Below are 23,368 nucleotides of genomic sequence, written 5' to 3'. Positions count from 1 at the left end.
ACAAGCTCCTCCCCATCCCTGCTGGATGAATGTCGGGTGAGACACAGAGACAGCGTTTGGGAGCCACAAACGCTCTGCCAGCTGGGCAAAGCTGGGAATGTGACAACAAGACAACACACCTGCCTTCAGGTGCTTTGGGTGGAAGTTCCTGATTGCATGGGTGGGTCCCGTTAAGATGTTCAGGTTGTGTATTTCCAGGGTGAGAACTGGGGCTGACAGGGCCAGCAGGCCGGTGAGGAGCAGGAGACGAGGGCACCGGGCAGCTGCTAAAGGCAAGAGCCGGTGAGAAGCTGGGAACACAAACCCGCCCTTCAGGAACCGCGACTCCCAGTTCCCTCTGCCAGGACAGTGCCCCTGAAGCAGCCAGCTAGGGAATTATGGGAGAGAAGAGCATTGGGGGAGGAGTGTCTGGAGGACTGGACCAGGGTTGTGGGGGAAGTTGTGGTTCTGGGGAGCCCCCTGCATGGTTGTTTGAAGCTGCAGCCTCTGTTCCCTGGCACAGCCCTATGGGAAGCCCTAGTTGCCTTGCTGTGGAGACAGTCACTGTTGCCCAGCCCAGATTCCCAGCTCAGGCCAGTCCCACAGTCAGGCTCCCCCGTACATCCCCCTACATACAGACATCCTCCCTACAGATTTCCAGAGCCCTGCTTAGCCCTGCCTGCCCCCACCCCTGCTCCGTCCATGGCCTGTCTCCCAGGGCCCAGCCCACGCCCCGTGCTGCCCAGCCAGCGTCCCTGGCTCACTGTGGCTCTGCAGGGCGCAGTGGGATCAGCCAATGCTGCTGAAGAGGGAAGATGAACATGCCCCTTTTCTGTTGGCAGCTTGCGTGTAACCTCACGGCCTGGGAATGGGACTGGCATCAGTGCCAGGTGCGGCTCAGGAACAAAGAACAGGGATTTCGCTGGCCAGACCACTGCCTAACGTCCCAGGTCCCCATCCCCCCGTGTGCTCTGAGGGGAGTGTGAGAAGCTGCCCGTGGCGACAGGCAGGGGCCGGCCAGGAGCCCCGGACTGGGAGGGAGCCGGGAGATTTCAAAGCATTTTCAAATGTTTCCTATGAAAGGATTGATCGGCACAAGCTGAATGATGGTGTCACAAGGAGCAGCTCCACGGTGATGCCGAGGGAGGGGGCACTGATCCCCTCAGAGAACTGGGCCCTGCTGACTGCAGGGGCAGGACGGATGTAGAGATGAAGAGCCAGGCCCTGTGCCAGGTGGCATGGGAGCACCAGGGGCCTCTTTCCTCCCCTCCCCCGGCTGTGCAGGAGTGGGGCAGGGTTCCTACCTTGGGCCCAGACAGCACTAGGGAAAGGGACCAGTCCTTGCACCAGGCCTGCGGGCCACCATAGGGGCATTGTCCTCCGCCAAGGGGTGCGGCCAGACTCCTAGCTAACTAGTGTGCAAGCTGCCATGGGACCATGTGCTAGCTGGGGAAACAGGCTGCATTTTACCACACAAGCAGTGGGATGCATTCAGCCCAGTGGTCTGGGGCCTCCCCACCCGGTCCCTGCTGGCACATGGCTCCAGCCAGCAGGGTCCTACCCCACGAAGATGCCGTCGGCCCCAGCCCCTGGGCACCATTCTTTAATTTAAACGAAGTGGTGCAGAATCCAGGGACCTGGCCGCAGCATTTAGGCCCAGCGTGATACCCCATAGATGAGGGCTGCCACAGGATGCCCTGGTATGAGGCAAGCACCGCACTCCTGCTCCAGGAGTCTGCACGTGGCCAGGCAGAGCTGCGGGCAGAGCCTTCAGTCTCAGGTGAGGAGCAGCTCCGCCTGCAGTGGGAGTGGGATGGACGCTGCCTCTGCCCTACAGGCTCTCTGGATGTGGTCCAGAGGGCAGGGGGCCCAAGGACTCCTCTCTCCCAGCACTAAGGGCCCAAGTCTCTCCTCCCGCTCACATCTCCTCTTTCTCCTCCCCCAGAAAATCCCTCTGGCCCCAGTCTCTCCTCCCCCCGACCCCAAACGGAAGGGCTGGTGGCCTGGAGATTTACTCTGGCAGGGAACAAAGGGCCCATCCCAGCAGCCCCGCATGCCCTGCCTGTGAACCTGGTAATGCCAGGCATGTTCTCCAGCAGCGTGGTGCCCATGGGAGCACCCAGAGAGACAGTGACAGCAGGGCACAGAGTTACCAGCTGCAGACCTCACTGCTTAGAAGTGTGTGTTTATTCCAAAGCCTGGACCCGAGGCAGGGCCATGCAGAGGGTGTTTGAGAAGATCCCGCCATGCTTGAGATTTCACCTTTCCAGTGACCTCTAGGCCTGCTCATCGCATCGCCGAGCTAAAATGACGCGGAAGAGTCACTCCAGCCGGACGCTGGTGCACGGGAGTCAGCCCAGCGCAGAAAGGCCCAGTGGAGAAAAGCTTGTAAAGTCTGCAGGGAGGGAGAGGAGAAGGAAAGTGGCCCCGTTTCCTGGGTAACCCTGATACTTCCCCCAGCAAGGCCTGTGAGGGCGGGCGGGAGGTTTGGCCATGACACACTCTGACCCTTTTCCCTCCCTTCGTGGAGCAGGGGTTGGCCTCACTGCAGACAGGAAGGTGGGGAAGGGGTGACTAACAGTAGGACGCTGGTTTGATGAGGATGGCGGAGGCTTGGCAGTTCCCACTACAGAAACTACCCCAAGTGATGCTCCCTTTGACGTTCAGTCGAACAGAATAACAAGCCGAGTACCGCCAGCCCCCACCAGAGCTAGACGCACAGTTCCCACTGGAAGTGTCCTGATCCAGGTCTTTAGCAGAGAACTTCATGTTGTCATGCACGGTGCTAGGATTGTTTGAAGTCATGGCGTCCCCTGCAGTCCCAGTGTAAGAGCCCAGCCTCAGCCTGTAGCCTTTGGACTCGTCTTCCAGACCGAAGAGGTTGTAGTCTGCGTATTTCATGGTGCCGGATGAATCGTGGATGACAAACCTGACCTGGTAGACCTTCTGCTTGGCGATCCAATAGATGTACTCCGTCCCCAGCCAGTAGTCTCTGCTCCTCTGAGTCTCAGCCCGAGTGTCTCTCTGCCCTTCCCCCCAGTAGCGCCCCACGTTGCGTTCCAGCCCCACATTCGCACCCACAAGTGCTGGTGGGTTCCAATCCCAGCTGAACACGCCCACCCGGCCCTAGTGCGGAGCAGAAGGGCCCAGCGCTGCCCCACAGACCCTCTGGCTCTCCAAGCCCGCTCTTACCCATCACCGCTGCACGTCTGGCCCAGGCTGAACGCTGCTGCTCTGTGCAGAGAGGCTGGCACTTCTCACTCCTGCCGTACGAGGGGCAGGTGCTGCTACCGACTGCTCCCCCTAACCCCCGCCCTGCTGCGCTCTGGGGATGCTGCCCTGCTGTGGAGCTCTCAGGTGTCTTGAACTGGAATTTGTTTGGAGAGAAACTGCTAAGGAGCCTTATCAGCCCCGAGCAGAGAGTACCTGGGAGCCTGCCTGGGTCGGGCGGGTCTGGTACAGCCTCTCCCCAGATAAGGCTCTTCCCTGGACCTGCCACCCATTGGAATCTGGAACGATTCCCTCCGAGGTAACACCCGGGGCAGCCAGGGCAGGGCAGGGCACGGCCTGCTCCCCTGGAGCGTTAGGGCTTTCAGGAGTCAGAGGTGCCAGCGGAGCAGGTTGTACGTTAAAGCAGCGAAGGCAGTTGGGGGGCAGAGGAATTGGGTGCTTTGCCATTGCACTTGTTCAGCTCAATTTGAAAATTCTTTCAAAGGAAATCCAGATGTATACATCTGACTGGGGTACATGTACACACATACACACGCACGCTCACATGTGCACACACTCATGTGCACATACACGTACACACATACATACACACATGTACACATACATATATATACAGACGTACACATACACGCACACACGCTGTCCCTGGAGCGCCCCAGGATGTGACTGACGGGGTGGCTGGCTATTATGGAGGCACAAAGGGGTTGGGAGAAAATAATCAAGAAGAACTTTTGCTGAAAATGCAACCTAAGCTGGAAATCTGTGCACGGCTGGGCTCAGCGAAAATGATCTTTTTAGCTGTTCTTATTAACTGTGGTCCTGTACTTCCTGGTTTGCGTCGGACCCAGGCAGGAGACTGGGCTGCTCTCAGCTGTAGAAGCCATTGGAATGAGCCAGGTCGGAATGAGCCAGGCCCTCAGAGCCTTCTGCCACCAATCGCCCCAGCAGTCACTGATCCACACCAAACCACGTCCTTCCAGTCAGGCAGTTTCATATGCATACGTCAAACCCTTGGTTTGCCACTCAGACACCACGGTAGGGTGACCGGACATTAAGTGTGAAAAATCGGGACGGGGGTGGGGGGGGGGGTAATAGGAGCCTATATAAGAAAAAGACACAAAAATCGGGTCTGTCCCTATAAAATCAGGACATCTGGTCACCCTACACCACGGTGATGGGCACAGTAAGGACCGAGAGACGCTAAACAGGCAGACAGACAAGGAAATAGTGGCCCTGCCTACAGGTGTGTGTGTGGTGCAAACGGATGAACACCAGTTGCTGGCTGAAGGCACAACCTTAATTCCCGCATCTCCTGTCTGTCAGCTATCGTTCGCTTGGCAGCCTGAGCTCCGATTTCTAACGCAGCGTTTTGCTCTGGCCTATTGTGGTTCTCATGTCCGGGGGCGCCTTGGCCCCTGGTATCAGGAGCGGTGCTAAGGAGGCTGCTTTTCAAAGGTCCTTAAGTAGGGTTGTCAACTTTCTACTTGCACAAAACCAAACGCCCTTGACCCAACCCCTTTCATGCCCTTCCCCAAGGCCCCACCCCCACTCACTCCAGCCCAGCCCACCTCCCTCAGTCGCTCGCTCTCACACCCTCATTCACTTTCACTGGGCTGGAGCTGGGGATTGGAGTGCAGGGAGGGGTGAGGGCTCCGGTGGGGATGCGGGCTCTGGGATTGGGCTGGAGATTAGGGGTTTGGGGTGCCAGAGGGGGATCCGGGCTGGGGCAGAGGGTTGGGGTGCGGACTCTGGGGGGAGTTTGGGTGCGGGAGGGGGCTCAGGGCTGGGGTAGGGGATTGGGGTGTGGGTGGGGGTGTGGGGTCTGGGAGGGATTAGGGTACAGGAGGGGGTTCCGACCTGGGGCAGGGGGTTGGGGTGCCGGGTGTGAGGTCTGGGAGGGAATTTGGGTGTGGGAGGGGGTTCCGACCTGGGGCAGGGTTTCTGGGTGCGAGCTCCGGCCAGGCGGCGCTTACCTCAGCCAGCTCCTGGTCAATGGCACACCGGTGCTAATGCAGGCTCCTGACCCCTGGTCTCCCTCCGCTGGCAGGCTCTGAGCAAGGCCTGCCCAGAGAACATGGATGACGAGCTCTCGATCCTGCTGACAGCACCCCCCAGCACAGACAAACTCCAGCACATCTTGGAGGTGAGCAGAATGGGGAGGGGCAGCAGGAATTTTACCGTAGCCCTGGGGACTCCTAGAAAGAAGAGACTGGAAAATCCATGTTTCTATTGGATCCTTCCGAGTATGCATTCGTGATATAAACTCACTGGGTGACCTTGGGGTAACTCACTTCCCCCTTACGGCATCAGTCTTCTCCACTATCAAATCTACACTGGGGAAGAAGGACAGAAGCCCCGACAATCACCGTCACCTCTGGGTGTCTGGTCCTGGGAGCCGAAACCAACTGGACTATCTGCCCCATCTCCTAAACTGCCCTGTCTTTCCCTCCTAGGGCCTTGTCCTTAGTGCTCAGCCTGGCCCCTTCCCAGCTTGTCCCTGACCTTTAAAGAACTCTCCAAGCCCCTCCCATGCCTGCTTCCCTTGGGGTCTCTCTCCTGGCTGAGCACAGGGTGCCCTTCTATCTCTCAGCAGGCCTGGGTCCTAGTCACAGGCTGCGTCTTGTCACGTGACCCCCACAATTACTCCCTTCACCCTAGAGAGCTGCATCACCTGGGCCAGGTGCAGTTGAGGTCCAACCCCTTTCCTGGCCATCTCACCCTGGGACAGGTTGAAACTGGTAACCTGTGGGTAACAGTAACTGGTTGCTCGCAAAGGTGCTGAAGACACAATGGAAGAGGAAATCCTTTGGCCTGGATTGAAATTATTCCGACTGAAAGTGAATGAGAGAAAATAGGTCCAGAGTTCTCTTCCTAGCAGCAGAAAATGTAGCGATTGATAGAGGTTCAGGTCAGAAAAGACCATTATGTGCATCTAGTCGCCCCTCCTGTATAACTCAGGGCCTAGAATGTGACCAAGTGGTTCCTTCAGCCAACCATAGCATGGGACTGAGCCAGAGCACGTCTTTTGGAATGACATCCACATGCAGGAGAGCCAGCTGGCTACCAGAAAATCTCTCTTCTGCAGTGACGTGGGATTAAGGGACACGGGGGGAAAGACATGGAGGCTGTGACTAAACTTAGAGCAGCAAGGCCAGGAAAACCAGGGTTACGTCCCAGGCCTGGCTATCAGATCGTCTGTTTTCTATTCCTGGCTTTGGGACCATGAGCGAGTCTCTGCACCGCTGTGTGCCTCGGTTTCCCCAGCTATCAAATGGAGCTAATCAAGGTTTTGTTTGTTCTCCCCATTTTATAGGGTGCGAAACTGAGACACAGTTGGGACCTGTCTACACTACAGGTCTGTCGTGCGTTTGTAATCTGCTGACCCCCACATGTTGTTCAGAGCCTATGGACAACACAACTCCTAAAGGTACGTTTGTTCTGTGCTTATCCCCTATGTACCAGCAGGGCTGGACGGCATTTCTCACTGTGATGTGGGGAGCAGGTACTAAGGGTCTGAAGAAGCTCTCAAGGACTAATTTTTTAAAATAATTGTTATCAATGAATTGGGAGAAAACATACAATCACTGCGGATAAGATTGGGGGGTGACAAAATACAGGCAGAGTGGTAATTCCTGATGGGGAGAGGGCAGTGATACAGAGCGATCTGGCTCATTTGGCCAGCTGGACCCATTCAAAGAAAACAAGTTTGAGCAGAGCCCAATGCAAGGTCCTATACGTAGCCACAAGGCACGCCGGCCACACCTCCAGAATGGGGACGTGTATCCAGGAAAGCAGTGACTCTGAAAAGGATTTAGGGGCCAGAGTGGAGAAGCCACTCAACATGAGCTCCCAGTGTGATGCTGTGGTGAACAGGGCTAAAGCCATCATTAGACGTAGGAGCAGAGCCGTGAGTAGGATAGGGAGGTGACACAGAAGCAGTGGGACTGCTATTGGAATACTGCCTCCAGTGTTGGTGTCCTCCTTTGAAAAAGATGGTCCTAGAAATTGGAGCTGGGGCAGCAAAGAGCCACCAAATGTTCTGAGAGCTGGAGAAAAATGCCTTCTAGTGAGCTATTGAAAGAGCTCAACATGTTTAGCTTATCAAAAGAAGATTGAAGGGGACTTCACTGAAGTGTTGAAGTGCCTTAATGGAGAGAAAATACTGGGTATTAAAGGGCTCTCTAGTCTAGCAGAGAAAGGCAGAACGAGACCCAATGGCTGGAAGGTGAAAAGAGACAAATTCCTATGACAAATAAGGCACAAATATTCAACAGCGAGGATGATTGACCACAGGAAGAAGCTACCAAGGAAAGTGGTGGATTCTCCATCTCTTGATGTCATTAATCAAGACTAGATGCCTTTCCGGAATGTGTTTGCCCCAAAAGTAGCTATTGTGGTAGACAGGAGGCTTGTGATATGCAGGGGGTCAGATTAGATGCTCTAACTGTCTCTTCTGGCCATAAAGTCTACTCATTTCTGAGAAACCAAGTGTAGCATTGGGAGCAGCTTGTGATGTTTTACTGTCTAGCCGGCTTGCTTCCTAGAATGAACACTCATTGAGCGGGGTGATCCACAGGGAGTAGCTCAAACCTCCAAAGTGTCTGGCCTGTGGCAGGACATTAGCACTGCAGGGGAGGAGTGGGTGTGGCAGTGACATCACAAAGGCTTTTTGCATGACCTCAGCCTATTGGCCAAAGGTGCAGGGGAGGTGGTGACCTCACAGAGGGATGCTGACATCAGCCAGGCAGGACAGGGGCGCAGGGCCAGGGAAACCTCAGAGACCCCTGTGGGCTTTGCTTCAGCAAGTCTCCTCTCGAGATCTCTCTTTGAGGTCTGAGAGAGTATTTGGGTTCATGTATGTGAGCACCAGGAGGAACCTCTTTTGAGTTTTCTCCTTTCTTTTTCCTGATTTCACTAGAAAACTGACGTCCCTGTTTAGAAGGTAAGAGCCTCCGAGAGGTTTGGAACCTGTTCAGTCTGCTGCATCTGGCGCCAGCTGAATTTTAGGCATGGAAAACACTAGCTAAGGTGGTCGAATGTTATTCCCCAGCTGGGATTTTGTCCCTTAGAATCACTGGGGACATTAAGGTTTGTCCTTTTTCTTTTACCTTTTCCTCCATCCCTCCCTCCTTTCTTTTAATCTCTTACTTCTTTCATCCTTTCCCCTGTTCCCCTCCCACCACCAGGAGGGGTGTGTGTGTGTCGTGGGGGGTGCTCTACAACTCCCATTGTGGGAGGTCCACCGAAAAATGTGGGGCTGAAATAGTGCTCAGACAGTGATCCCCAGCGATGACCTGGGCCATCCTTTGGGCTCTCTGGTGACAACCCTCATCCTCCCGCCCCTCAGTCTCTACCCTGATTGGCTGAGCAGGGGGTTATTGACAGGGAGGAGACTCAGGTCCCTGTTGTTTTCTTTTAAGACCAAGTAAATAGTCATAACCAGTCATATGTTCGACAAATTTTACTGCTTCTCTGCAGTTCATTATTTTCTCTACCATTCCAGTTCTCCTAAAATACTTGCTGAATAATTACTATGAACTCTTGCTGGTCTGGAACTCACTTGAGAGCACTTTATTCAGGTCATTCAATGTCTGAAATTCAAGATCCAACGGTTAGTTTGAAAATCAGGGCTCTTGGGTCCTATTCCCAACTCTGCCACGGACTGGCTGTGTGACCTAAGACAAGTCAATTCTCCTTTCTCAGCCTTAGCTTCTCCCTCTTTCAAGTAGGGATAACAATCGGCCCCTACCTACCTCCCGGCGGATGGAGGATGGGGATCTATTGGAGAGTGTCACTAGGAGCAGTGCATAAGATGAGGTGTCCTATCATGTTTACGCAGATCAGATTATGACATAATAGAATGGCTGAAATAGTCTATTTTATTTGTATTTTATTATGTTGCAATTGTTAAGAGCAGCAACTACTGAGCTCAGACTGAAACATCTCATCTAATTTTTGAGATCTAAGTGTCTCCTCTTTGTGTAGCTCAAACCTCCAAAGTGTCTGCCCTGTGGCAGGACATTAGCACTGCAGGGGAGGAGTGGGTGTGGCAGTGACATCACAAAGGCCTTTTGCAGGACCTCAGCCTATTGGTCAAAGGTGCTGGGGAGGTGGTGACCTCACAGAGAGATGCTGACATCAGCCAGGCAGGACAGGGGCGCAGGGCCAGGGAAACCTCAGAGTTCCCTGTAGCTTTGCTTCAGCAAGTCTCCTTCTCGAGGTCTCTCTTTGAGGACTGAGAGAGTATTTAGGTTCACGTACATGAGCGCCAGGAGGAACCTCTTTTGAGTTTTCTCTTTTCTTTTTCCTGATTTTACTAGAAAACAGACGTCCCTGTTTAGAAGGTAAGACATTAGGGTTTGTCCTTTTTGTTTTACCTTTTCCTCCATCCCTCCCTCCTTTCTCTTCATCTCTTACGTCTTCTGTCCTTTCCTCTGTTCCCCTCCCACCACCAGGAGGACTCTGTGTGTGTGTCGTGGGGGGTGATCTGCAGTGGGAACAGGGACAATTCTCCAACTTTGGGCAGTCGAGAGCCTGGGTGAGATAAGGGGCGTTAAAGCCCTTTGTGAAGGAGAAAGGGGAGTTTCACGGTGTTGAGCACCAAGGAATTCTAAACTTTGCTAAAACATCTAGTCTGCAGAAACCAGAAATGGTCGGGGCGAAGAGACGGGAGAAATTCGGAGAGTGGTCACTATTGGGCAGGAATCGGAGGAGCGGGAGGCAGGTGGGGGGATCCTGCTGGCTGTGTGGGGCCCTGGCTGTGTAATCTCCTCACTGGGAAGTGTCAGCGTGGCCCGAATCTCACACGCTCCTTTGTCTCCTTTGGGTCTCACAGGAGCTCATTGAGGAGCTGCCTGATAACTCTCCACCCGGCGCCGTCCTCGCTAACTCCCTGATTGCTGTGGGCAACCTCAGGTACCGAGACCCTCCGGCCCGGTTCCCCTAACCCCAGCGCTGCTCAGGCCCAGGGCTGGGAGTCACTGCCCCTCCCACTCCCAGGTCACCGCCCAAGGGTGGCTCCTCTGGCAGAGGTGCGGGGAAGGGTCACTCTCTCCTGGCTGGGCTGTTCTTTTCACTCCAGTAACATTGCAACGGCTTTGGGAGAGGCTCACTCCCAGGATCAGATACAGGAGGGGCAGCAGGGTGCAGGGAACAGGGGCTATTCCTGCCCTGCCACTGTCTGTCTGAGAAACCTTGGCCTTGTCATTCCCTGGCTCGGTGCCTCAGTTTCCATTCTTGCCAGCCTGTGCCCATTTCGCTGCAGTTTCACCTGCGTGTTGGTGCCAGTCCCATCCCCGCACTGCACAGTCTAATACCGGCTCCTCTCTCTTGCCAGCACCATGACACCTGCCCTGGAGCCAGAGCTGGAGACCCACCTCCTCCGAGCTGCCCTGCACGCCGTCTTCACCCTGGGTATGGAGAAGGACACCACCCAAGTGCAGGTAGATCATGCTGAAGTCATGGATTGAAGAGCCAGCTGTCATCCTGCCATGAATCCTTGCTAATTGCCTGCAGTGGGATGTGAATGAGAGAGGCCAGGATATGTGTTTGGGGTCTAACCAGTGCTTCCCAGAGACCCCACTTCCCATCCTGTGGCAGATGTAGCCCCAGTTTCCCTAACTCTGACCCATGGCTCTCCCTTGCATTTAGGATTTGCCTAGGGTCTTGCCAGACCTCCTGGACGCCATGCTGGGGAACCTGCTGGTAGAGTCCCCAGACACCGACAGGCTCCAGTACATCTTGAAGGTGAGCCCGATGAGAGGGGTGGGGGCAATTTTACCTTCACTCTTAGATCCATTTTCCAGTCTGTCCTCCTAGCCGGGCCCCCAGTGGGCATCCTTGGTCAGGGCAGTCAGTGCAATCTCTCCTTTCCCCACAGCACATTAACTACTGGATCGTGTCCAGGGTGCCGCGAGAGAGAGCCAGGGCCGTTAAGAGCAGCACGGCCCTGCTCAGATCCACCATCACCCTCCCTGAGTTTGACGTAAGTGACCTCTGACCCCAGCTTCCTGACTCCAGGGGTAGGTGGGCTGGCTCCGACGGGCTGTAGGATCTGCTGCTGCAGGGGCTGTGGGTTAGGAGTGTTCCTCTTGGGGAGGCAGAGTCAGAGCAGAGAGTGAGCCTGGCTTGAGTCAAGTTCTTCTTGTCCTAGTTAAGTGGTGACTCTGGACTTTTAAGGGGACTGTGCTCCAGGTTCATGCCTCCCTGTCATCCTGGAGCAGCTGGGGAAGCAAGTCCTCATGGAGGGCCCTGCCCACAGCCCTGTGCTCCAGGCTTCCTTGGGGGCAGAGGAAATTAAGGGTCTGGCTCTAGCTCCTATCGTCTAGCATCTCCTGCAGAGGGGCTGAGGGGAAGGAGAGTCCTGGCCCGGGAGGGACGGGGAGCTGACAGGAAAATGCTGATGGAGTCCCCTCTCTCTCTCCCGTCCATTAGAACTCAGCGGAATTCCCCAGGATGGGTCACCACATGGCACAGCTGGCTCTGTCCGTCAGTGACCCAGCCAAGGACATCAGCCGGCAGGCCAGGGAGGGGGTTTACCGGCTCTACCAGCTGCTGCTGCACCAGAGGGGTAAGGAACCCAGCTGGGAAATGGCACCCGCTAGAAGAGTGAGACAGGGACCCCAGCCAATTTCTCTCAGACTGACCCCGGCTGGAGGATGAGTCTCTCTATCTCTTTCTGTGTTCCACACCACGCCCTGCAATTCTGTTGGGCCGGGCACGCAGCGAGGACTCTGCCCACTGTGCAGCCACCAATGGGATTGGAAGGACACAAGCCCTGCAACCAGAAGGACAAATGTGTGTGTGTCTCTCTCCCTGTCACCTACTCCCTCCTGGGGGAAACCCAGCAACTGATGGGGGACAAGGTGAGCAGCTGCATTAGACTCAGGAGATTGGGGCGGGGCCCAGGCCTCATTCCCATCCTGTGGCCATTCGCTGGCCTGGCACAAGGAGCCTGGTGGGGAATGAAAGGGAGAGCAGGTGCTCCTGGGAAGGGAGATGAATTCACCTCCATGAGCAGGAGCGAGCCAGCTTGTCCCCGGAGCAGCTCCACCCAGCTCTTTAGCCAGGCTAATTAATGACAAGCTTTGCCTCATCCCAGACTTATGTTCTTAGGACAGGGTGCTATCGCTCTTGGGAAGGGCAGGAGAGTCCCCCAAGTGCCCTCTGCGAGACTCTCCTGTCCCACAGGGCCGCACCCAATTCCTAGTGGTCTGGTGTCTGTGTCACCCGAGCCACCACCCAGAGTTGTTCCCATCACTGGCAGCCTGGGAGGCCAAGGACTGACGGGTGATAGCGTCTGACCAGGCAGGGCTGAGGCACATGGGCAGGGGACGCTTGTCCTGCTGCTGGCAAGGCTGGACCCGTTCTGGAGAGAACAGGAGGATTCAGTCAGCAGTAGGGTTACCATGTCTAATAAATAAAAAAGGAGGACCCTCCACGGGCCCTGGCCCCGCCCATTTCCCCCACACTTAGCCCTGCCCCAACTCCGCTCCTTCCCCGCCCTAACTCCGCCCCCTCCTCCCTCCCACTCCCAGCCATGGGGAAAGGGCTGCCCGAGCGCTACCGGCTTCACGGTTTGCCGAGCAGCCCCCAGACCCTGCGCCCCCGGCCGGCGCTTCCCCAGCGCAGCTGGAACCTTAAAGTCTGAGAGGGGAGGAGCGGAGCAGCTCAGCTGGAGCCGGGGAGGAGAAGTGCCTGGCCCGTGGCTCAGGGTCCGGAGGCAGGGGGGGCTGCCCGAAGCCAGTAGCGCTGGCTCGGGCAGCTCGGCTCTTAAAGTCTGAGAGGGGAGGAGCGGAGCAGAGCAGCCGCGGGAGGGGAAGTGCCCGGCCGGCATTTTCCCGGACATGTTTGGCTTTTCGGCAATTCCCCCCGGACCGGGGTTTGATTGCCGAAAAGCAGGACATGTCCGGGAAAAAACGGACATATGGTAACCCTAGTCAGCAGGGGCTGCTGATCCGTCCCATTCACCAGGGGTGCCATCCTGCGGCTTCCGCATTAGTGGCTGGGGAAAGGGAAATGGAATGGGGGTGACTTGGGGAAAGGTCTCAACCTCCCCACATCCCACTTCACTGCTGCCAGAATCCCTCCTGCCCCCCCGCTACAGTCCCCTCCCTACCCAACCTGGGTGGGGCTGGAGGAGAGGGGTCTGAGAACTTGAGCTGTGGATTGGAGGTGGAACAGCTGTCAGGGGCACTGAGGGGGAAGTGGCAGGAGCTCCCCATACAAGGAGGGGGGGTTGCCACTGGAGGTCACTAGGAAGGACAACAAGACTCCATCCTCGGGGTCAGGAGGGGGAATCCATCCCTCAGAGGGGGGCAGGGGCTGGGTGGAAATGCTGCTGGTTCCAGGGGCCGTTAATCCCCCCTGATTCCTCGGAGGTGTCTGAGTCTCAGACAGGTTCTCGTTCCCTTGCAGCAGGAGGATGTCACGGCCAATGTGATGCGCCAGCTCCGTATCATGCGGCACTTGCGCCAGGTGCCCGAGGCGCTGCAGGGCCTGTGCCTCTGAGGCCACCAGCAACTCCCGCTCCCTGCTGCAGATACTGCTCTGGCTCTCTGTAAATTGGGAGCTAGTGGAAGGGGAAATGGAGCCCCCTGGCACTCACAGAAACCCTCTCCCCTCTCTATGCAGCAGGATCCTTTCCTCTGCCCCCAAATTCCTTCATCTGGGACAGGAGCTCTTTCCCTCACACCCATTCCCCTCCCCCCTTTCCTTGATCTATCCCCATCCCATTCCCCCTGCGCCCAGGCAGAGCTCTGCCTGCCCCATATGGTGCAGAAAGGCCTGTGATATGCAGGGGGTCAGATTAGATGCTCTAACTGTCTCTTCTGCCCATAAAGTCTACTCATTTCTGAGAAACCAAGTGTAGCATTGGGAGCAGCCTCTGCTGTTTTACTGTCTAGCCGGCTTGCTTCCTAGAATGAACACTCATTGAGCGGGGTGATCCACAGGGAGTGTGGCAGTGTCTCCAAAGGGTCTGGCCTGCGGCAGGACATTAGCACTGCAGGGGTGGGGTGGGTGTGACAGTGACATCACAAAGGCCTTTTGCAGGACCTCAGCCTATTGGCCAAAGGTGCAGGGGAGGTGGTGACCTCACAGAGAGATGCTGACATCAGCCAGGCAGGACAGGGGCGCAGGGCCAGGGAAACCTCTGAGTCCCCTGTAGCTTTCCTTCAGCAAGTCTCCTTCTCGAGGTCTCTCTTTGAGGACTGAGAGAGTATTAGGGGTCACGTACGTGAGCGCCAGGAGGAACCTCTTTTGAGTTTTCTCCTTTCTTTTTCCTGATTTTACTAGAAAACAGAGGTCCCTGTTTAGAAGGTAAGAGCCTCCGAGAGGTTTGGAACCTGTTCAGTCTGATCCATCTGTTCCACAAGTTCTTCAGTCCAATCCACTTCCCTAACTAATTTCCTTAATTTTTTAAAGTTAGCCCTTTTGAAAAAAAAAACCCTAGTCACAGATCTATTTTTGTTTACCCTTCCATTTAGTTTAAACTGAATTAGCTCATGATCGCTCAAACCAAGGCTGTCCCCTACAACCATTTCTTCTAAGAGATCCTCACTACTCACCAAAACCAAATCGAAAATGGCATCCCCTCTTGTTGGTTCAGCAACTACTTGGTGAAGGAATCCATCAGCTATCACATCTAGGAAAATCTGAGCCCTATTATATTAATAGCACTTGTCCTCCAGTCTATATCTGGGAAGTTAAAGTCTCCCATGATCACACAATTCCCATTAGTATTTACTTCATTAAAAACATTGAAGAGGTCTCTATCCCTATCCAAATCAGACTCCTGTTCTAACAGACAGCAACCCCCTCCCTCCCCCGAAAGGCAGAGATAGAGCCCAGGAATCGAGATGGTGGGGAAATTTCATTGAAACCGTTTCTGACCGAAAATCCTATTTAAACTAAACCAGTTTGTTTCTTGAAATCATAACAAGTGGCAATGAAAATTCTTTGTCACAATGTGTTAAATTGTCTCGTGGCACTCAAAGAGGAGACACTTAGATCTCAAAAATTAGATAAGATGCTTCAGTCTGAGCTAAGTAGTTGCTGCTCTTAACAATTGCAAAATAATACAATACAAATAAAATAAACTATTTCAGCCATTCTATTATGTCCTAATCTGATCTGAGTAAACATGATAGGACACCTCATCTTATGCACTGCTCCTAGTGACACTCTCCAATAGACCCAGCAGTCCTTATTTCCAGGCCCCTTCACTAACCACTGCTGCACACTCCCTCCCACAGCTGGCAATTACAACCAGGCCCTCATGTCCGGTCCCCCTGCTTTGAGAGGGAGTGTGCTCCGCTGGAGTGATTGGAGGAGGGAACTGGGAGTCAGGACTCCTGGGTTCCATTGCTGGTTTCCTATTGACCTGTGGGACTTGGGGTAAGTTGCTGCCCCCTCTAGGCTCTGTCCCCAGCAGTCAAATGGAGATTTCATACTTTCCCACTATTGGAAAGTGCTGGGAGAATCCCCCAGCAAAAGCTGCTCTGACAGTGCTAAGCAGCATCTGTTTGCTTGTGAGAATGTCCTATGGGACTGTGTCAAAAGCCTTATTAACACCAAGATAGATCACATCTACTGTTTACCCACCTCCACTAGGCCCCTAACCCTGCCAAAGAAGGAGCTAGGATAGGTCTGGAATGATTTGTTCTTGACAAGTCCATGCTCACTAGTCCTATGAACCAAATTGTCCTGCAGGTGCTGACAAACTGATTGTTTAAAAAACAGAGGCTGCTCCCAATGCTACACTCGGTTTCTCAAAAATGAGTAGACTTTATGGGCAGCAGAGACCGTTAGAGCATCTAATCTGACCCCCTGCATATCACAGGCCTCCTGTCTACCACAATAGCTACTTTTGGGGCAAACACATTCTGGAAAGGCATCTAGTCTTTATTAAATGACATCAAGAGATGGAGAATCCACCACTTTCCATGGTAGCTTCTTCCTGGGTTCAATCATCCTCGCTGTTGAATATTTGTGCCTTATTTGTCATAGGAATTTGTCTCTTTTCACCTTCCAGCCATTGGGTCTTGCTCTGCCTTTCTCTGCTCGATTAAAGAGCCCTTTAATACCCAATATTTTCTCTCCATTAAGGCATTTCAACACTTCAGTGAAGTCCCCTTCAATCTTCTTTTGATAAGCTAAACAGGTTGAGCTCTTTCAATAGTTCACTAGAAGGCATTTTTCTCCAGCCCTCAGAACATTTGGTGGCTCTTTGCTGCCCCAGCTCCAATTTCTAGGACCATCTTTTTCAAAGGAGGACACCAAGACTGGAGGCAGGATTCCAATAGCAGTCTCACTGCTGTTGTGTCACCTCCCTATCCTACTCACGGCTCTGCTCCTTCGTCTAATGATGGCTTTAGCCCTGTTCACCACAGCATCACACTGGGAGCTCATGTTGAGTGGCTTCTCCACTCTGGCCCCTAAATCCTTTTCAGAGTCACTGCTTTCCTGGATACACGTCCCCATTCTGGAGGTGTGGCCGGCGTGCCTTGTTGCCACGCATAGGACCTTGCATTGGGAGAAATGCCGTCCAGCCCTGCTGGTACATAGGGGATAAGCACAGAACAAACGTACCTTTAGGAGCTGTGTTGTCCATAGGCTCTGAACAACATGTGGGGGTCAGCAGATTACAAACGCACGACAGACCTGTAGTGTAGACAGGTCCCAACTGCATCTCCGTTTCCCACCCTGCTCTAAGTTTAGTCACAGCCACCATGTCTTTTCCGCCATGTCCCTTAACCTCACATCACTGCAGAAGAGAGATTTTCTGGTAGCCAGCTGGCTCTCCTGCATGTGGATGTCGTTCCAAAAGACGTGCTCTGGCTCAGTCCCATGCTGTGGTTGGCTGAAGGAACCACTTGGTCACATTCTAGGCCCTGAGTTACACAGGAGGGGCGACTAGATGCACATAATGGTCCTTTCTGACCTGAACCTCTATCATTCGCTACATTTTCTGCTGCTAGGAAGAGAACTCTGAACCTATTTTCTCTCATTCACTTTCAGTCGGAATAATTTCAATCCAGGCCAAAGGATTTCCTCTTCCATTGTGTCTTCAGCACTTTTGCGAGCAACCAGTTACTGTTACCCACAGGTTACCAGTTTCAACCTGTCCCAGGGTGAGATGGCCAGGAAAGGGGTTGGACCTCAACTGCACCTGGCCCAGGTGATGCAGCTCCCTAGGGTGAAGGGAATAAGTGTGGGGGTCACGTGACAAGACGCAGCCTGTGACTAGGACCCAGGCCTGCTGAGAGATAGAAGGGCAGCCTGTGCTCAGCCAGGAGAGAGACCCCAAGGGAAGCAGGCATGGGAGGGGCTTGGAGAGTCCTTTAAAGGTCAGGGACAAGCTGGGAAGGGGCCAGGCTGAGCACTAAGGACAAGGCCCTAGGAGGGAAAGACAGGGCAGTTTAGGAGATGGGGCAGATAGTCCAGTTGGTTTTGGCTCCCAGGACCAGACACCCAGAGGTGAAGGTGGTTGTCGGGGCTTCTGTCCTTCTTCCCCAGTGTAGATTTGATAGTGGAGAAGACTGATGCCGTAAGGGGGAAGTGAGTTACCCCAAGGTCACCCAGTGAATTTATATCACGAATGCATACTTGGAAGGATCCAATAGAAACATGGATTTTCCAGTCTCTTCTTTCTAGGAGTCCCCAGGGCTACGGTAAAACCCCTGCTGCCCCTCCCCATTCTGCTCACCTCCAAGATGTGCTGGAGTTTGTCTGTGCTGGGGGGTGCTGTCAGCAGGATCGAGAGCTCGTCATCCATGTTCTCTGGGCAGGCCTTGCTCAGAGCCTGCCAGCGGAGGGAGACCAGGGGTCAGGATTATGGAACCTGGGGTGACACCTGCCAGGATGACAGCAGGCTCTGTAGTCCTTGCCCAGAGCAGCTCTCTGCAGAGGGCCTGGTGCACAGCAGTGTAGGGAAGAGCCAAGCTGCTAGGGATGGGAGCTGGGCTTCCTGGCAGAGTCCAGCACCCAAAGCCCAGCATCTGCAAGGAAGGGATTCCCCACAGAGGGGCAACATCATCTCCCACACACAGGGAGTCTCCCCCTGACACTTGATTCATCCTATGGCCTGTTCCCATCTCTGCCCACCACACTCCCAACTCAGCAGCTCCAGCTACCGAAGGGGGCACGAACCAGAGGCCTTCCTGCTCCTGGGACAGAGGAGTAGGTTGATGATCTACCTGGATGTGAGCGTTGGCCTTCCCCATGCCCAGGGTCTACACTCCATTCAGGGCAGCGCACAGGAACTGCGATTCCTATTCTGGATCTAGTGGCAGCTTCAGTTTGCTGGCAGGGGACTGTACATGAGACCTTGCAGTTGCGGGGGTGACACAGGCACTAACATGTGCATGGGAGTTTGAGCAACAGGGCAGAGGCCTGTGTGGGGCAAGGAGGGCAGGGATTTGGGAAGCAAGAGCAGAGGATCAAACCCTTTCTTAATGTGGGTCGGGATGATCCCCATTTCAAAGATAGAGAAAGTGAGGCACCAGGTGGGAGAGTGACCTGGCCAGGATCACGTTACCGCTCAGTGGCAGGACTGCAGACAACCCGTTCCCTGATCTCTTCACTGGACGCTGCTGCCCCTCCTGTATGACCCCTCCAGCCATCCTCGCCCACAGGCCATCCCCACCACTCTCCAGTACCAGGCTGTTTCCACAATGGAAGCAGGCTTGTAACAGAGTTCACTCACCGATAGGTGCCCCTTCCTTCAAGGCCTGGGGTCACAGATTTCTTGGGCTAGCACGCCCGCCAGCAGGTTTTTGGCTGGGAACTCAGCCCTTCGGCCAGGCGACCATCTTTTAGTCCCACTCCTTCCTGGGTCGCGCTCATCCCAAACGAAAACTCAAAAAATGTCTTTAACTGAAACAAGATCCTCTGTCCCTTGGGGGCTTTTCCTCAGCCTGACTTTGGCTCGGCCTGCCCTTGCTGGCCTTGGTAGCCCTTTCTATGGCCCTGTACATCCCCTTCCTTAGAGACCGTGGGAGAACCAGTCCTACCCTGGATTCTAGGTTCTGCCCCAAGGCCCTGTACCGAACAGCTAGGCCTGCTCCTGTACCTTTGTTGCGGTTTCCCCTGGTTTCCCCTCAGCTGGAGCTCACTCTGTAATCCATTTGGCCTAGCTCCAGGCTTTATAGCCCACAGGCCAAGCCCCCCGTTATATACCCTCCTCCTTAGAACCTGGCCCACGCGGGGGCAAGTTCTATTCTTCTCCAAGCTTCATCCCTCCTCATCTCATCGCTGTCACCGGCTGCGCGCTTGTACAGCCTGTGCGCAGTGTCTGCAGCTCCACTGCCAGCTCGCTCGGGGCAAACCTTCTCTTCTGCAGTATCCCAACGCTCTTCCTGCAGCCACTCAGTCTCATGAACAGCTGCTTGCAGAGCCTCTTCTGAAGCCTTTAGCGTCTTCTGTTGCCTTTTTGCTACTGCCGCTGCATATGCCAAAACCTTTTCGGTCAGGGTCTGAGAACCCACCATGGACTGCTCCACCCTTGTGTTTGTCCCTCCTCCAGTCTGCTTCATCTCTGGGCCAATCATTTCGTCCTTCATCTCCCTGCAGCACCCGACAGGGTGTGTTGGTGGAGGGTCTGCAAGGTCCATGGCCACCCCAGCCACCTCCACCTTGCCTGCCTCATGGGGGTTTGTGTCAGAGGACACCTTCTCCTTTCTTTCTAACTTCTTAGGGCCCTGGCCCCTCGTTCAGCCACTCAGCAATTTCCTAAGCAGGCCGTGTCTTTTGATATGGCCTGCTTCTCTGCCCCCAAACCAAAGAACTCTTGCTCCCATCTTGGCATTAGGCCACGCTTGTACACTTTCTCATGCCCTTCTCCCTGGGCTAACCTTCTCAGCACAGCCCAGGCATGCTCTCCTTCTCTGCTCTTTTTGTCCATGGGCATAGCAGACCCTGGGTTGATTTCCCTTTGCAGGATCTCTCACAGGTATTGCTGCTGCTGCGTCTGTAGCTCCACCTGCACTTCCTTCTGCGTCTGTTGGTTTTCTAGGAGCTGCTGGAGAAACCCCTAGATCTGCTTTGGCTGCTTAGCCAGTCCCTGGAACTGAAGTGGGAAATCCAGCAACCAGCTTGGTCCCTTGATACACCTGCTTGGGGGAGGGATAGCTCAGTGGTTTGAGCATTGGCCTGCTAAACCCGGGGTTGTAAGCTTAATCCTTGAGGGGGCCATTTAGGGATCAGGGCAAAAAACTGTCTGGGGATTGGTCCTGCTTTGAGCAGGGGGTTGGACTAGATGACCTCCGGAGGTCCCTTCCAACCCTGATATTCTATGATTCCTTCAGCAACCAAGACTTCCCTCATGGATCACAGGGGGAACTCAATCCTGCCAACTATGCCAATCATAAATGAATCTACTCATCGTTAGGTGTCCCTCGGCGGCCAGGCATGGCATCACAGCCCTCTCGCTGGGCTAGCGTCCCCCATCCATGGTCGCTCCAGCACCACGGCAGTTTCTCTGCCTGGTAACCCCGGCCAGGTCACCACCTTTAGTCCACCCTTCTGGGGCCCAGCTTGCCTCACACTAAAAGTCCAAAGAGGTCTTTCCACAGACAGAAGTCCTTCTGCCATCGCTGGGGCACTTGCTCAGCCTGTAGCCCCCTTGCTGGGCTTGGGAACCTTCTCCAGGTGCGTGTATGCCGCCTCCTCTGGGGCCGGTAGGGGAACCCAGTCCCACCCTGACATTGATAGCAGCTCAGGGCCCTGGACCCAACAGCTAGGTCTGCACCTTTCTCTTTGCTGCACTTTTCCAACCTCTCTTCTCAAGTTCCCCTCCAGGCTTTCCTTGCTGCTCTGAACTTCCTACTTCGTTCTCAATCCTGTTGCTACCCCAGCTGGGCTGTATCACCACTGAAGTCTGGCTCTTTAGGGGGGCGGATATGGTGCCTCTCAGTTCGGGTTCATTCTGTAATCAGCTTTCTGTGAGTGCCAGGGGGCTCCATTTCTCCTTCCACTAGCTCCCCATTTACAGAGAGCCAGAGCAGTACCTGCAGCAGGGACCGGGAGTTGCTGGTGGCCTCAGAGGCACAGGCCCTGCAGCGCCTCGGGCACCTGGCGCAAGTGCCGCATGATATGGAGCTGGCGCATCACATTGGCCGTGACGTCCTCCTGCTGCAAGGGAACGAGAACCTGTCTGAGACTCAGACGCCTCCGAGGAATGAATCAGGGGGGATTAACGGCCCCTGGAACCAGCAGCATTTCCACCCAGCCCCTGCCCCCCTCTGAGGGATGGATTCCCCCTCCTGACCCCCAGGATGGAGTCTTGTTGTCCTTCCTAGTGACCTCCAGTGCCAACCCCCCTCCTTGTACGGGAGCTCCTGCCACGTCCCCCTCAGTGCCCCTGACAGCTGATCCACCTCCAATCCACAGCTCAAGTTCTCAGACCCCTCTCCTCCAGCCCCACCCAGGTTGGGTAGGGAGGGGACTGTAGCGGTGGGGGCAGGAGGGATTCTGGCAGCAGTGAAGTGGGATGTGGGGAGGTTGAGACCTTTCCCCAAGTCACCCCAGCCACTAATGCTGAAGCCGCAGGATGGCAGCCCTGGTGAATGGGACGGATCGGCAGCCCCTGCTGACTGAATCCTCCTGTTCTCTCCAGCAGGGCCGGCTTTAGGAAGGGCGGGGCCCAATTTGAACATTTTTGGCGGGGCCCCTGCAGGGATGACTAACAAAAAAAACATGTACAAAAAAGCCTTTCATTTCTTCCATGTATTATTTACTTTCCATAACTATATAAATAATAAAATTCTATATTATGTACATTGCATCATATATGCTGTTGATCGGTTATTAATGAGCTCCGTTTCACGTGTGTGGGTCCCCGCCACTCCCTGGGGGTGTGCTAGGGTGACCAGCTGTCCTGATTTTATAGGGACAGTCCCGATTTTGGGGTCTTTTTCTTATAGGATCCTATTATCCCCCACCCCCTGTCCCGATTTTTCACACTTGCTGTCTGGTCACCCTAGTGGTGTGCACATGTGTGGGTCCCAGCTGCTCCCTGCCCCCCTCATTGAAGCAGGTGTGCAGGGTTACTGCCCTGGGAACTGCAGGGCACCAGTGGACATGGGGCTGGCTGGAGGCAGGGCAGGGGCTCACTGGAGGTAGGATCTGGCTGCAGGCAGGGCAAGGGGTGCGGGGCTGGCTGGAGACAGGGGTGTGTGGGGCTGGCTGGCTTTGGGCAGGGCCGCAGGGGGGTGCAGCAGGGGTTGTCTGGAGACAGGGCAGGGGGTGCGGCAGAGGCTGGCTGTGGGCAGGGGGTGCAGGGCTGGCTGCAAGCAGGGCAGGGGGGCGGGGTTGGTGCGGGCAGAACAGGGGGGGCGGGGCTGGAGGTAGGGCAGGGGTGCAGCAGGGGCTGGCTGCGGACAGGGGGTGCAGGGCTGGCTGGAGACGGGGCTGGCTGCGGGCAGGGCAGGGGGTGCGGGGCTGGTGCGGGGACGGGGTGCAGCAGAGGCAGCTGGAGCCCCGGCCCTTTAAATAGCCCCCAAGTCCCCCGCTATCCCAGGAGTCTGGGGCTATTTAAAGGGCCCAGGGCTCCCCTGCTTCTACCGCCCCGGCCCTTTAAATAGCCGCGGGAGCCCTGGGGAAGCAGCGGGGCTCCAGTGGCTATTTAAAGGGCCGGGGCGGTAGAGGCAACGGGAGCCCCGGACATTTTAAATAGCCCCCAGAGCCCCGCAGCCCTACCCCAGGGCTCCAGCAGTGGGGGTCTGGTGGCAATTTAAAGGGCCTGGGGCTCCGGCCCCTGCTGGGAGCCCTAGGTCCTTTAAATTGCCCCCTGGGGAAGCCGGGCCACCCTGGGACAGCGCACCGGCTCTTGCCGGTACACCGTACCCTGCTGTGACATACCGGGGGGGCGGGAGCCCTCGGGAATGGGGGGGCTGTCACACAGCTGGGCAATTTAACCCGGCTGGGCCGGGGTGACTGTCTCCCTGGAGCTGGGGTCTCAGCCCAGGTGTCTCTCTGCCCTTCCCTCCACTCGCCCCCGGGCGAGGTGGGAGTGCCCCACGTTGCGTTCCAGCCCCACATTCGCACCCACAAGTGCTGGTGGGTTCCAATCCCAGCTGAACACGCTCACCCGGCCCTTGTGCGGAGCAGAAGGGCCCAGCGCTGCCCCACAGACCCTCTGGCTCTCCTAGCCCGCTCT

The 23,368-nt window shown here is 55.4% G+C and overlaps 1 long non-coding RNA gene across 1 annotated transcript; it reads left to right on the top strand.

Moving 5' to 3' along the window:
* The first annotated feature begins 4,157 nt into the window (after positions 1 to 4,157).
* Positions 4,158 to 10,653, top strand: LOC135976984 (uncharacterized). Its single transcript, XR_010594278.1, has 6 exons — positions 4,158 to 4,853; positions 5,258 to 5,353; positions 6,524 to 6,637; positions 8,129 to 8,152; positions 10,046 to 10,125; positions 10,547 to 10,653. It is a non-coding gene; the product is annotated as an uncharacterized LOC135976984 (long non-coding RNA).
* The last annotated feature ends 12,715 nt before the right edge of the window (positions 10,654 to 23,368 follow it).

Source organism: Chrysemys picta, chromosome 21, assembly GCF_011386835.1.
Source record: "Chrysemys picta bellii isolate R12L10 chromosome 21, ASM1138683v2, whole genome shotgun sequence".
Lineage (NCBI taxonomy): Eukaryota > Metazoa > Chordata > Testudines > Emydidae > Chrysemys > Chrysemys picta.
The sequence above is the reverse complement of the archived record's forward strand: the minus strand, read 5'-3'. Positions and strand labels throughout refer to the sequence as shown.